Here is a 13,778-nt window from a genome sequence, read left to right on the forward strand (position 1 = left end):
TCATGCTAAACAGATCTTTATAGAATCTTTCGTACTTAAAATCCAGGACCGTTTGGACTATGAGGCAGAAACAAGTAAAATGAAGCAATCCCATCTGTCAGACATTGCCAGAAATGATCGAGCAGATAACACGCAGCTTACTACAGCTCTAATTAACATGATGACCGCCATGAATCGACCAAATAACCCGCCATTGATCGAGACTCAGCAAGGACTTTCGCAAACAGTCAAATATACAGCAAGTAAAGCGAGAACCTCCATAAACCTAATTAATAACCTTCAATCGACTGTAAACTTAAACCCCACTGTTTGGCCAGCGGTCTCTAATCTTCAAATTCAAAACAACAAAAATAAATTAACTCCTTCAGCAAGCACTTATGCCATCTTTATGCCCTCAGCACCAAATCTAAAAGGACAAAATAAAACAAAAACCAGAAAAAGGCAAACTGGGACCAGAGCCTTTCACCGAAACCTGACGATGCCTAAACCACCATCACAGAAGCCGTTTATGAAAAACCCAGTAGGGCCATCCATCTCTACATCCCAATCTGCAAATTTGGCTGAAAATAAAACCTTGATGCCCCACGGAAATAAGAAGTCAGAAGAACAAACTGAGGATGCGCAATTAAATGTCCTATAAAATCTAGCGCAACATCTTGTCGATGAACTCGACATCTCAGAGGAAGCACAAATACGCCAAGGGATACTTCACTCATGATTGTGGATAAATACGAGCAACCTGATTCTCGACAGGACTCACAAATGAGTCTATCATGTGAAGACATATCAAACACCACGCTAGACGTAGATCAAGCAAACCCGACCTCTAATGGTCCCGTCGCCCCTCAGACTCAGCTATCACCTCGGTCTAATAACTCGCCAACTGACACAATAACAGAGCCAATCTTTGTTAACCTGCGGAAAATTACAACTTCACAAGCAGTATTTTTAAAAGAATAGAAGCTAACACACATGAACTGGTTCTTAATAGAAGAAATGTTCTGCACCTCTTTAGAGCCATACCGAATCTACATAAAATCACCACACACGAGATTCTGACAGTGGACTTCGTGGATGAAAGTCACTTGGACCAAATTCATTTAATTCTTATATCTTCTAACATGAAACACTTGATTATGAAGGAAAAAAACAATCTAAACCTGCTTGGTATCGAACCACAAAAAGAAGCCCAAATGGAAAAAATTCTAGAAAGAAAAGGCCACTTGACTATCACAAGACTATCGGATGGATAATTACCAGAGCAGAACAAGAGATGAAAACTCACATAAAAGTGGTTGGCATATAGAAAATAATCACCAAGAGCTTCCCATATCTTTCCAAAAACACTCTGATCATAATGACCACCATATACGGAGGATAATGGAATGGTCACAAACAGCATATTCAGAGAGTGTGGATACCACCCAATAACCATCACTGAAAACTCCTGAATCCGAAATGTAATTGTGCTCCTGGAATACGCAAGGATATGGCCACCTCTTCCGCGACCAGACACATGATCTACCTCAATATGACATCATCTGTATCCAAGAATCATGGATTACAATGCAGCCAATCTGCGACCCTCATTAAAGTGACCATTAAAGTGACCAGCAACCTCACAATCATGGAATCAATTAAAGTAAATGAATGGATCCAAATCACAATACTTGGAATATTTAATAACTACTGGAACCCGATGGCCATTGCTGATGACGCATACATCGACAGAATCTTCACCAGTATAGATGAAATCATCCTAAAATATCCAAATATTCACCCAATATTATACAGGGATTTCAACCTGCATTTGTATGATCACACAGGGTTGGAGTTAGAACCAAAAAATCTGTCCACACAAGCTCAATGATGGCTAAAAAAAACGTCTACCAGGGGTCTCGTCAGAGTGCACTTTTTGGATAAACTAACCAACAATCCATTGCATACATGGACTCGAGGCTCCTCTGGTGCCATCATCAATTACATCTTCAAATCCAAACAGATAGAATCAAAGCTTCTACACGTCAGAAATGTGAAATCTGACAACAGTGACCACACCCTAATGACAATCTTGTGGCAAATGTTCAATCGATTGAAAGAAAAATTAAATCTTCCGGTAATAATCCTTAAATTCAGGTTTGAACAGATTGAAGAGCTCTCACCATGATCTGAGAACATTATCTGATGTAATCACTTGCACTTCTATGTCAGACGAAAGACGGTTGAACTATCCACAACTATTGAATCCATTCAAGCTTCTCAGAACATCAAATACTCATAAGAACCATCTTCATATACATGCCTTTTCGACTACAGAAGCAAACAAAAAAGAGGACCTGAGAAGTGAAATCAAAAAGATACAGCGGATGCCGCACATGAACCATGAAAAAATAAGACTACTGAAACAACAGTACAAAAACTGGACAAGATTGAACAGAGCACTACAAAGTCAAAATGACGCGGAAAAAATGCTGCATGCTCTCAACAACTGTAATACAAGAGATTTATGGAAATGATTGAACCCCCAAACAACATTGATAGACAAACTTTCAACAGACATCGACGAACAGGGATGGAAAACACACTTTTTGAAGCTCTATAAGAGTACTACTAACACAGATACTCAAGACACAAACCGACAACAACATCCTTGGACCTTTACTTGGCAGACAGAAGATATTGAGAAAGCCATCACCAACTTAAATCCCTCATGCGCTGCTGGAGCTGATGGCCTCTCAAATGAACTCATTAAAGTGAACAAAACCATGTGGGTAGATATCTGCTCTCACATCTTCAAAACAATTGCCAAAACCAACTCCATTCCACCATCATGGCAAACAGCAATCCCGTTACCAATTTTAAAAAAAGGCGACACAAAAGACCCATGCAATTACAGACCTACCGCCCTCCTAGACACGCTATGAAAGATGTTTGCTAGCATTTTGCTGGACAAACTAAACACCTGGGCCAAAGCCAACCATATATTCGCAACAAGACAAACAGGTTTTGTCAAACATGTCGGAACTAACATCAATCTACTCTTATTGAATCTGCTGAAACAGAAGGCAATTCACAATAAAATATATACAGCATTCATTGATCTTAAACCCGCATTTGACCTAGTTAAAAGAACACAGCTCTGGTCCAAATGCAGCAATGGGGATGCCCAAATGACATTCTGGAACCAATAAAGCTACTCCATGGAAAAACATCTATCAGAGTTAGACTTTCACAAGACGGCACAGTAACTGACACCATCCCCACATATAATGGACTGAAGCAAGGCTGCCCACTCGCAGCAACGCTATTCAATTTATTCACGTCAGATTACGAAACTGAGACCAACTTGCTGCAGTCAAATCCACCAAAATTAAATGCAACAACCATTGCATGAATTATGTACGCAGATGACGTTGTTCTGTGCTCACAGACCCCAAGAGGTCTTCAAGTAGCACTGTTAAAATTAGAGGCCTATGTGAAGGAAAATCAACTAGAAATAAACATGCAAAAATCAAAACTGATGCTGTTTGCTCCATCCCACAAGTCAAAACAGAAAATGAAAACATTATTCTTGAATGACCAACCCCTTGAGCAAGTAACAACTGTCAAATACCTGGGGATTTGGGTAACTCAATCACCCCTGATTGAACTAGCCTTTTACTGGTGAAAACTCCTATCATTAGCCCGTCAAGGTCGCTTTCTACATCGCAAACATGGGAAAGTTTCAGTTCAGCCTATCATAACATTCTATAGGCAAAAAGTTATAGCAATCCTTCTTTATGAAAGTGAATCTATGATTAACACGGATGTATTAATATGGCTGTGTCTAGAAGGCATGTTTTGGAGGAAAGTTCTTTTGTTACCTCAATCCTTCCCGATGGCCCGCCTCTGATATGAACTGGCACTCCAATCACTCAAGTCACTTTACACATGGCGAAAGCTTCATTTTACATAGGAAAATCATCTCTGATTTACATATCCCTGCACTACACATATTCCAACAAAAAGACCGCACAACACAAGCAATTACGCTGTTGATCTGGAAAAAAACACATGAAGCGATTAGAATTTTGGCAAATATATCTATAGAATTGCTAACTCAACGCCCGGGGAAAGCAAAAAAGAAAATTGAACAAAATGACTGGATAGCGACCATCGACGCCAAAGCACATCTCAAACTCAACCAAGAATGTAAATTGGATGATCATCCATTAAACTGCCTCCCATCATATCTGAAACGTTTCCCATCTGCTCTTGCCAGAGACACCTTCCTACGTTTTCGCCTAAATCTGATTCCAACTCAAGAACTACTATTAACTAGGAAACTTGTATCAAAAGACAAGGCCTTTTACCGTTTCTTCAAACAAGCAAACAAACTCGAAACCCTACAGCACATTATCACTTCATGCCCGGCACTGGCTGATACAAAGTCAAGCATTAGAGATATGTATCTATCCTCAACAACCGAACTTTCAACCGAAGATCGATGGGCCACATTTCTCTACGCTACGGTGGTACAAAGGAAGAAATCTTCACAATTATTAGCTTTCTAAACATGATATTTGAAGATAACTGAAAAAAGGAAACAGAATAGCCACATACTTTTTCTTTCCCCTTCTACAGAAAAAAAGGAAACAGAATAACCATAGGTTTTTTTTTCTCCTCTTTTCTTTTTTTGTTTTCAACTATATCTAACCATTGTATGTACAAAAGATGAAAGGTTTAACATGTGAACTATTTCATTTTAAATAAAAATTAAATAAAAAAAACAAGTAGATTATCGACAGTATTGAATGCTGCAGAAAGGTCAAGAAGTATAAGGACAGTGGACAGCTTAAGAGTGTCAGGCAGTGAGAAGAGTCTTGGACACATGCAGAAGGACAGCCTTAGTGGAATGAGAGGGACAGAAACCAGATTGAAGTGGTGGCAGAAGGGAGTGAAGATTGAGACAGAGGTGGCCTGGCTCACCTCGTTCCCCTCTGATCGACCCTGCCAGGTCCAAATTGGGTCCCCAGGGATGTAACATCTCTCCCTGGCTGTTCAACCAGTACCTGGCACCTCTTGCCCACTGCATTGCCGCTCTCTGCCCCAACTTTCAGTGCTATGTGGATGACACTCAGCTCATTTTCAGGCTCCCCTCTGCCACCTCTTCTCCTTCTCTCATCTCTGACTGTCTGTTTGCTATCCAGGAGAGGTGTGCCGCCAATGAGCTCTGCCGTTCTCCTCATCAGCACACCTGCACCCTCCTTTCCTGGCACTCTCTGGTGTGCCTCCCTTAGCCTCCCTTGGCCCTCTTCCTGCTGCAACCTGTGAGGTTAAGAACCTCCTGGTCATCTTCGACTCCACACTCTCCAATCTCTGACATCTCTAAGAAGTCAAACTACCAGCTGCACCTCCTGAGGGGTATTCTTCCTTTCCTCTCCTTCCCCCAGAAGCTCACTGTCTCTAGAGCTCTGGTTCTCTCTGGGCTGGACGACTGCAACAACCTCTTTCTAAATCTGCCCGCTTCTACTCTCCGACCTCAGCAACTCATCCAGAACAAGACTGAGAGACTTGTCCCTGGCCTCAAGCCCAGGGACCGTATCTCTCCAGCACTGAAATCTCTGCATTGGCTCCCAGTGGCTGCAAGGTTTAAGTTCAAGACCCTCTGCATTGTCCACAAGGCCTTATGGGGCATGGGTCCTCACTACCTCCAACTCTCTCGCCGCTAATACCTTCCTACTCAAGCTCTTTGCTTCTCCACCTCCAACTCCCTCAGGATCAGTCGCTTCTCCAAGCAGAAAGTTGGTGGTAGATCTCTTTCTTCGGCTGGGGCCTCCCTCTGGAACAGCCTCCTTGCCTCGTTACGCCTTGAAACACTTGTGTATAGGCACGTTAGAAATGCCATATCATATCATAGGAATTGATCTGGGAGTATACAGCATGCTCTAAGAGCTTGGCGAGAAAGAGAAGAAGAGAAATAGGGCAGACCTTAGCCGGATTAGAAGGATCATGGGAGGGTTTGTCCAGAATAGGAAGGGTGAGCGCATGTTTAAATAAGGAAGGGAAACAAGAATTATTAATGGAGGAATTAAATCAAGTGAAATAAGGAATAGGATGAGGGCAGATTTGAGGAATAAGAGTGAAAGGAAGAGGGACAGAAGGAGAAGCAGTGGGTTGGTCACAAGCAGGAAGGGCAGAAGTATCAAGGTTGGAAAGAGGAGAAAAGGAAGATAATGAACAATTGATGTTGATATTGATATTTTATTTCTATCGCGCTCGTGCACAGTGTTTCAGAGCGCGACAAGGCAAGGGTGGGGAGCAGGGGAGAACAAAACAGCTTATCTTACTAGGCCCAGTGACATTGAGAATGCGCAAGTGCATGGGAGAGGGGGAGGGGAAAGTGCATGGAAGGGGGGAGAAGCGGAAAGTGCGAAGCAGAGGAGAAACAGATAAATAACAATAAATAAATAATAAAGACAACAGACATTGGTAGTGCAGCCAGCAATTTGCAAGTGCTAGGTTTAAGGCAGCAGACAGGGTAGGTCTAATAAGTGCAGGAAGAAAAAGGGGGTGCTGTATGGGTACAGATACAGACCCCAGTGCAAGGGGTGGCCCGGAGGCAGTGCGGGAGGGTGGCAGGGTGAGCAGGTACCTGTTCTGGATTAGTTGCAGAGGGCGAAGAGTAGAGGCAGGTAGATTTAGAAAGAGGCTGTTACAATAGTCCACCCTAGAGAGAACTGGAGCTTGGGATACCATGAGCTTCTGGGGGAAGGAGAGGAAAGGCAGAGTACCTCTGAGGAGGTGCAGTAAGAAATGTGACTTTTTAGAGACCTCAGATGTGGGCGGAGAAGGAAAGTGTGGAGTCAAAGATGACCCCGAGCTGGTTAGCCGCGCAGGTGGGGGTAGGAGGGCGGCCAAGGGAAGCCGGCCATAGAGTGAGAGGCAAGGATGGTGAAGGTGTGCCGATGAGGAGGATCTCAGTCTTGCTGGCATTCAGACAAAGATCATTGGCGGCACACCGGTCCTGGATGGCAGTTAGGCAATCAGAGATGAGAGAAGAAGGAATTGGGAAGAATCGATCAGAAAGAATAGGAGGGGGCAGCAGCAGTTGGGAAAGAAGAGTGAAGAGCGACAACTTTAGAGGTAAAGTAATTAGCAAAGTCGGTGGAGGAAAGAGATGAAAAAATAGAGGGAATCAGGGGGTCGAGGAGAGAGGATTATGTGCAGAAGTTGAAAGAGACGACGGGGGTGATGGGAAAGGAAAAGCGTGAGTTTAGAAAAGCAGCATTTTTTTAGCAGTAAGTAAAGCGTGGTCATAAGCAAAGTGTAGTGAGGAAAGAGCACAGAGGTCAGAATGGGATTGGGACTTCTTCCAGCCCCATTTGGATTTGTGGATACTGTAGTCGAGCGAAGTGAGAGCGGGAGTGAGCCAAGACTGTGGTGGTCCAAAGGAGGGGGAAAAGTAGGGGAAAGGGAAATCACAATCAAGAGAAGACAGAAGAGAATAGTGAAGAGAGTGTGCAATGTCATCAGGATGAATAAGGGAGAAGGAGGGGTTGGAAGTGAGGATGAGTGGAAGGAGAGGGAGTGGGCAAATAAAAGATGATCAGTAGAGTGAATAGGATAAGCAGCAATAGTCCCGCGGAGGGGAGTGAAGAAAAGATAAGGTCAAGGCAGGAGCCTGACTAATGAGAGGGAGGGGAAGGAAGAAGATTTGGATGGTAAGAATCGATGAGTGACAGGAGAGGAGACTGAGTAGAAGCAGTAAGAAGGGGAACATTAAAGTTACCATGAAAAAAAAGGGAGAGGTGGAAGGAAGAAGAAGATATAGCAGAGAATCAAGATGGTCAGGAAAGTCAGTAGAAGAGCCAGGAGGTCGGTAAATAGTACAAAAGGAGACAGGAATAGGTTTGGAAAAAGAAGAGAGATGGTACTCAAAAGATGAGGAAGTAGGGGGCCAGAAGGAGGAGGAGCCAGAGTCCTTGAGATTAAAAGGCTACGATATATTTTACCATGTTTGCCAGAGGTCAAAGTGGGCGGGAGAGGACGGGAGCAGCGCTCCCATACTTTTAAAAAAAATGTTTTTAAGTTTCACCGTTCCTATACTTTTATTTTAAAAAGAAACCGTTCTGGAATGGTTTAGTTTTAAAATAAGTGTAGGAAGAAGTTGAAGCTTGCACTTCATTGCACTTCACTGCACATTCCCATGCGTAGCATGTGTGTTTGTTTGGGGGTTTGGATTCTGTGTGGGAGGGGGCGCAGTGATGGGGTTTGTAGGGAGCGGGACAGACCAGTAGCAAACATAGTCCCACTACTTCTTTTTGTACACTTCGGCCATTGGTGTTTGCTTTCTATGGCTGGCGAGTTGTAGCATAGGAAGTACTGGTTCTCATTGAGTCAGCAACAGTTTGCAAAGAAATGCGCCCAGTTTTACGTGAACATGCTTGCAAATGCTTAGAGCTTTGAACTTAGTTTGCAGCCTAGCAAGATGAAGGAAGCCTGAAAATTCCCAGTAAGGTTGGCTTTTAAAGTACAGAAGGAACAATAAACGCCGGGAACATGCCATATAGTGGATGCACTATATGTATTTTATGAGGTTACTGACACTGTGAAAATTAAGAGACATGCACCTTTTAATCATCAGACTAGTGTTCAGTTGAACCGTAAAGCCAGTTCTTAAGTGTGAGATCAAAAGTGAATCCCATTAACATATTTATATTGTGCACTCACGGGAGGCTTGTGGAAGCTTCCTGGTTACAAAGCCTCTAAACTAGCACATTAGCTCTTGGGATTAATGTGACTGTCACTGGCATACATCTATGTTTAGCACTGGTATTAGCCGAATTGTTCGTTTACAATTGTTCGAATGATACAATTGTTCGAATAACAGGGGTCCGAATTGACCTTCTGCACAATTGACCGTATGGTCATTTTTATATATATAATGGGTTGGGTTGGGGTAATAATAATATAGGGGGATTGGGTGGGGGGTTGGGGTGGAGGTTGGTTTGGGTAGGAGGGTGCGGGGGGTTTCCCCCCGCATATATATCTTAACTGACTTTTTAAATTCGGTCAATTGTCTAGAAGGTCAATTGTTATTCGAAAAATTGTCATGCGTACAATTCGTATACATCCTCAGCACTAGCTCCTCAATTTAAATGCTATCAGGCACAAATTGTTTTTTTTACTGTGAAGTCGTGAGATGGTCATTTATTTTTGCCAATGTTTTTTATAGCCCAAATGCCATCTAAATGTCACTCTGGGGTGCTTTAGCGAAATACGATTCAAAACAATCCATCACGTTTTGCTGTTGTGTTAAACCGAAGTTTGCCCTGGAACACAAACATACGTAAACAGCAGAAACGTGTGTTCCCGCAGCTTAGTAGTAGCAGATTACCCTCTGAGTTTGAGCCGGCATCCGACACTGACAGAGCTTCTCTATTGCTGTTAGACACTTTAAAAAAAAATCTTTTTATCAACTTCTCAGGATATCCCTTTGTAGTGAGTTTCTGAGTTACAATCACTGATTTGTAGCTAAAATGTGATATGGCTACCCACCCCATGAACCTGCAAGACAATGCTTCACATGTAAAAACTGTCATGGCTACCGTCACATACTGTAGCACTGGCTGGGAGCTCAATACCACTTCCTATAGCATTCCATGATTAAGCCTTGGTAGCAACGCTGTCCCAAATGTATACCCCCTCGTGACAAAAAAGCAGTGAAATCTGTTGCAGTTCCATGGGCCTGCATCCATAAATCGGGCCATTCCGTAGACATTGATGACTGAGGTCCATTGAGGAATCAGAGAAGTCAATCTCCATCGTTGAACTGCCCCATCCGTTCGCCCGTGGTGAAGCTCCCCAAAAGCCATTCTGAAACTGCGGCAGACCCCCCATCATTCTTGGGTCTATGTTGCACCAAACTCCATAAATCCATCGGCTACCGGGGGCCGGCTGGTACATTCCACATCCAGAGAGTATGGCTGCTGCATCATCCAGTTGTTGGAAGAGATGGTCTCTCTAAATAAAAAGAAAATAGAATCAGAATAGGACATCTTTTACACAATGAGAATCAGCACATTACAATATTCACCAATAATATTCCAACTGTCGAAACACTCAGCATATTACAATGTCAGCGTCAACATCTTAAACCCTATGTAACAACCAAACACTTAGCCCCAGAGAATTGGGGTTTCAATCCGTTTGTATAAAAGAATCTCGGCTACAGCACTTCATCAAAAGTGTGATCTCTGACACATACTCAAACCCTGTCATGCCCAGCCGGTCAAACCATACATTTACAAAGCCCTGCATTTTAAAAAGCTGTGTCAATATTCTATGAAAGACAGTGAACGTTTAAACTGTATTTTAAATTGCTAGCACCCAATGTCACACATCTGACACGCAATTAATAAAGCACACATTGTAGCTTTCACATGTAAATATTGAGTCCTAACACTCTGTTCTTCCCTGCACACAGAAAATAGGCACAAATGTGTTTTTGGTTTGTACTACTTGTACTGTAATTTATACCACTTTGCATGCTTCAAAAAAATATTTAAGTTGTAGCACATACTTAAAAATACATAATGAGTCCAGCGCAATGTGCAGCATGGACTGAACCATAACTTGAGCTTAAAAGAAGTCAGCTTTTACACCATTCACCTCTTTTAAAAATATTAACTAACCATATTCCAACTGTAGCAACACACAGCATGTTGCAAAGACACTGATCGCGTCCTGATACCAATGCAGCCCCTAGCACTTGGACCATTTTTTTAAAATCAACATTTGCACCCACTTGTGTGAAAACATCGCGGCTACACCATTTTAGCAAATGTGTGAATTCTGTCACATACTCAAACCTTGCCACGCACAGCCGGCCAAACTACAAATTCACAAAGCCCTGCATTTTTTAAAATCTGTGTCAATATTCTATGAAACACAGCAAAAGTTAAAACAGTATTTTAAATTAATAGCCCACAATATCACACATCTAACCAGCAATTAATAAAGCACATATTGCAGCACTCACATGTAGAAATCGAGTCCTAACACTCTAAGCCTCCATAGCACACAGGGTTCTTTGCTTGCACAAAACAAACTTGTCCACGCCCTGAGTCTAAATTGCAAATGTAGCTTTTATATTTTTGTGCTGGTTAATACATCCAAACAGGCTACAACTGCTCTCAACCTCTAGGGTTGCTTAAAACAACCTAGCACTCATTTAAAAGGTATAAGAGCCTTGTGACATCATTTTGCAAAAAAATATTTCTGCATGTCATATATTCAGATCCATATCGCTAACGTGTCAAAATAGACCCCAAGAAACACTAAATATGTCAACCATTACTTGAAAATGCAACTAAGCAATGCCATCACACCCCTGAGCAAGCTGCGAAAACCACGTTATCTAGAATAAGAAGTTGATAAGCCCTGCAGAATGTCCCTGCAGTGAAAAAAATATAAGTATATATTAAAAGCCTTCCTTATCTCTCCCAGCACAGATTTATTTTTTATTTGTTAAGTATTATGCAGTTAAATTAGTAGCTTTGAATGCATACATCGTAAACATCCTAACACACATTAATGGCATTTCATTGTCATTAAAAATTCCATTAAAATCAGTATCATGCCTCGATATCTGCAATTATTTCATAGATTTCCTTCCACAATTTGACATTCCCTCATGATTCCCAGACATGAAGATAGCCCAAAGTTCATTAGGGCAAACGCCCATGTCAAGACCCGAGGCTCTGATAGCTTTTGATCGAAGCATCATCATTGCATAACAGTCACAGTGGAGGTGGCGAACAGATTCTAATGCTGATTCACCACAGAACCGGCAAAGTCTATGTTCTCTGTTGACTTTAAGCCAACAGCCAGTAATCTCAAATGTTTTGGGTTCATTGAATGTGAAGCGTATATGGTCCCAAACGGAAGGATTGCTGATAAAATTCTGTCTATAGGAAGGAGCCAATCATCTTTCCATAATATTTGGGTAGAGGCATTCTGCGGTGGATTTTGAGGCTAAATTAACTACCATTTGGTCTAGGTTGAAAGACTAAAGGGGGACCCTCTTGAACCGGTTGATATTCATTTCAAGGGACGCCCCGTGAGATCTCTAGAGCCATGAATCACAAAGGTGTTTAAGCGATCCCAGAGTGGATGATTTCAGAAAAGCACCTTTAATGGAAAGCATACAACAACACCATAAGAGTATGACGAGGAGCATGAACTGACTTCCAATACAATGTAACGCAAGACAGCATAACTCGCTTGGATATCGGTAGTACACCAAACTCCAAGAAAAGCGTTTCAGAGGAGACATACTGCGGGAGTCTTAATATGCGTTTGAGGGTGGTCAACTCGATTCGAGAGACAGCCTCCAGTGACCCCAATGCCCACTCCTCTGCACCATAACAGATGATAGGAGTGATTTTCAGAGTATAATTTTATCAGGTAACTCACAGAGTATCCGCCACCTTTAGAAACAAATGAGCAGATGGCCCCAATAATTTGGGCACAGCCCACCTTAAGTTTATTCAAGTGGGAGGAGGACACTAGTTTTGTATCAAACACAACACCCAAATAGATGTTTTGGTTGACCACTTTGATCGGAACTCCCATGAGGCTCCAAGCAACTTGAACCACCTGTTTGTGTGGAGGCTTAAACACCATGATTTTAGTTTTGGCTGAGTTCACTTTGAGTGAATTGTCCCTTGAGAATGAGTGAAGGTTGTCCAATGCAATTTGAAGGCCACCTGGAGTGAGATCTACGACAAAAATATCATCAGCATATCCAAACCACTGTGTGGCTTGGTCTCCCAGTTTGGGTTGAGTACATCGTGGGTCGTTCAAGGCCAGCCCCATGTCGGGCAGATACAAGTTGAACAGCAGGGCAACCAGTACGCAGCCCTGCTTAACGCCCATTTTTGTACCAATCCAGCAGGAGGAGCCACTGTTGGTTGCTTTCCAGCCATACCTTGACCCTTGTTATGTCATGCAACAGCATGATCATCTTCAGTAAGCCTTATGGGATCCCCCAGCTGAGCAACTTCCCCCATAGTCTTGCATCAAATGCAGCACTGGAGTCCACGAATACCACATAGATAGGGTTTTGACAGATCTGCCATGACTGTTGGATTATGGCTGTAAGGGCTAGCACATTGACTGAGGTGGAGCAGCCTTTTCTAAACCCAATTTGATTCCAAGGAATGATATTAGCATTCTCTTCTCAGCTAGTTAGTTCCTCGTGCAAGAGCCTAGCAAATTGGCAGACACATCCAACATCGCCAGTAGGCGATAGTTACTGGGGTCCGTTTATGAGCCCTTATTTAGAACCGGGACCAACATGCTATCATGCCACGATCGAGGGAGGGTTTGGGTGACAGCAATGCAGGAAGTCAAATATGCGGGCTAGCACAGAAGTTACAACCACAAATAAGTGATACATCTACATGTTATTAGAGCACAAGTCTTAAAATAGCAGCAAAACATATAGATATAGTTTTTTAAAAAACAACTCACTTTTTACTGTCCTTGAAGTTGGTTGTTGACAATGGCCTCTGTCCTTCACAGCTGAAACTCCCAGATGGATTCTTCTGTCAAAATGTAACTCCAATAAAAAATCCACACGGTTCGCAAACAGCTGTTCCTCCTTTATCACAGTTGACCCTTTCAAGGAATCGCAAAAATAATCACACCCCTCCCCTGCCACCTGCGGCTAACAGAAGCACATGGGGCTGCATGACAAGTTTGTCGGTCCGGAAATAAGGGTGACGATAAGT

General features: G+C 42.6%; 1 protein-coding gene across 4 annotated transcripts in view; it reads right to left on the minus strand.

Annotated features, from left to right (window-relative positions):
* LOC138567400 (monocarboxylate transporter 13-like) overlaps window positions 1–13,778 on the minus strand; it is a 391,669-nt gene that overhangs the window by 119,542 nt on the left and 258,349 nt on the right. Inside the window, exon 2 of one of the 4 annotated variants that reach the window (XM_069645576.1) lies at window positions 9,601–10,005. The exons of the other annotated variants lie outside the window; for them this stretch is intronic. The gene's annotated coding sequence lies outside the window, so the exon portion shown is untranslated. The remainder of the gene's footprint in view (window positions 1–9,600; window positions 10,006–13,778) is intronic. 4 annotated transcript variants of the gene reach the window in all.

This window comes from Ambystoma mexicanum, chromosome 1p, assembly GCF_040938575.1.
Source record: "Ambystoma mexicanum isolate Mex_15411 chromosome 1p, UKY_AmexF1_1, whole genome shotgun sequence".
NCBI lineage: Eukaryota > Metazoa > Chordata > Amphibia > Caudata > Ambystomatidae > Ambystoma > Ambystoma mexicanum.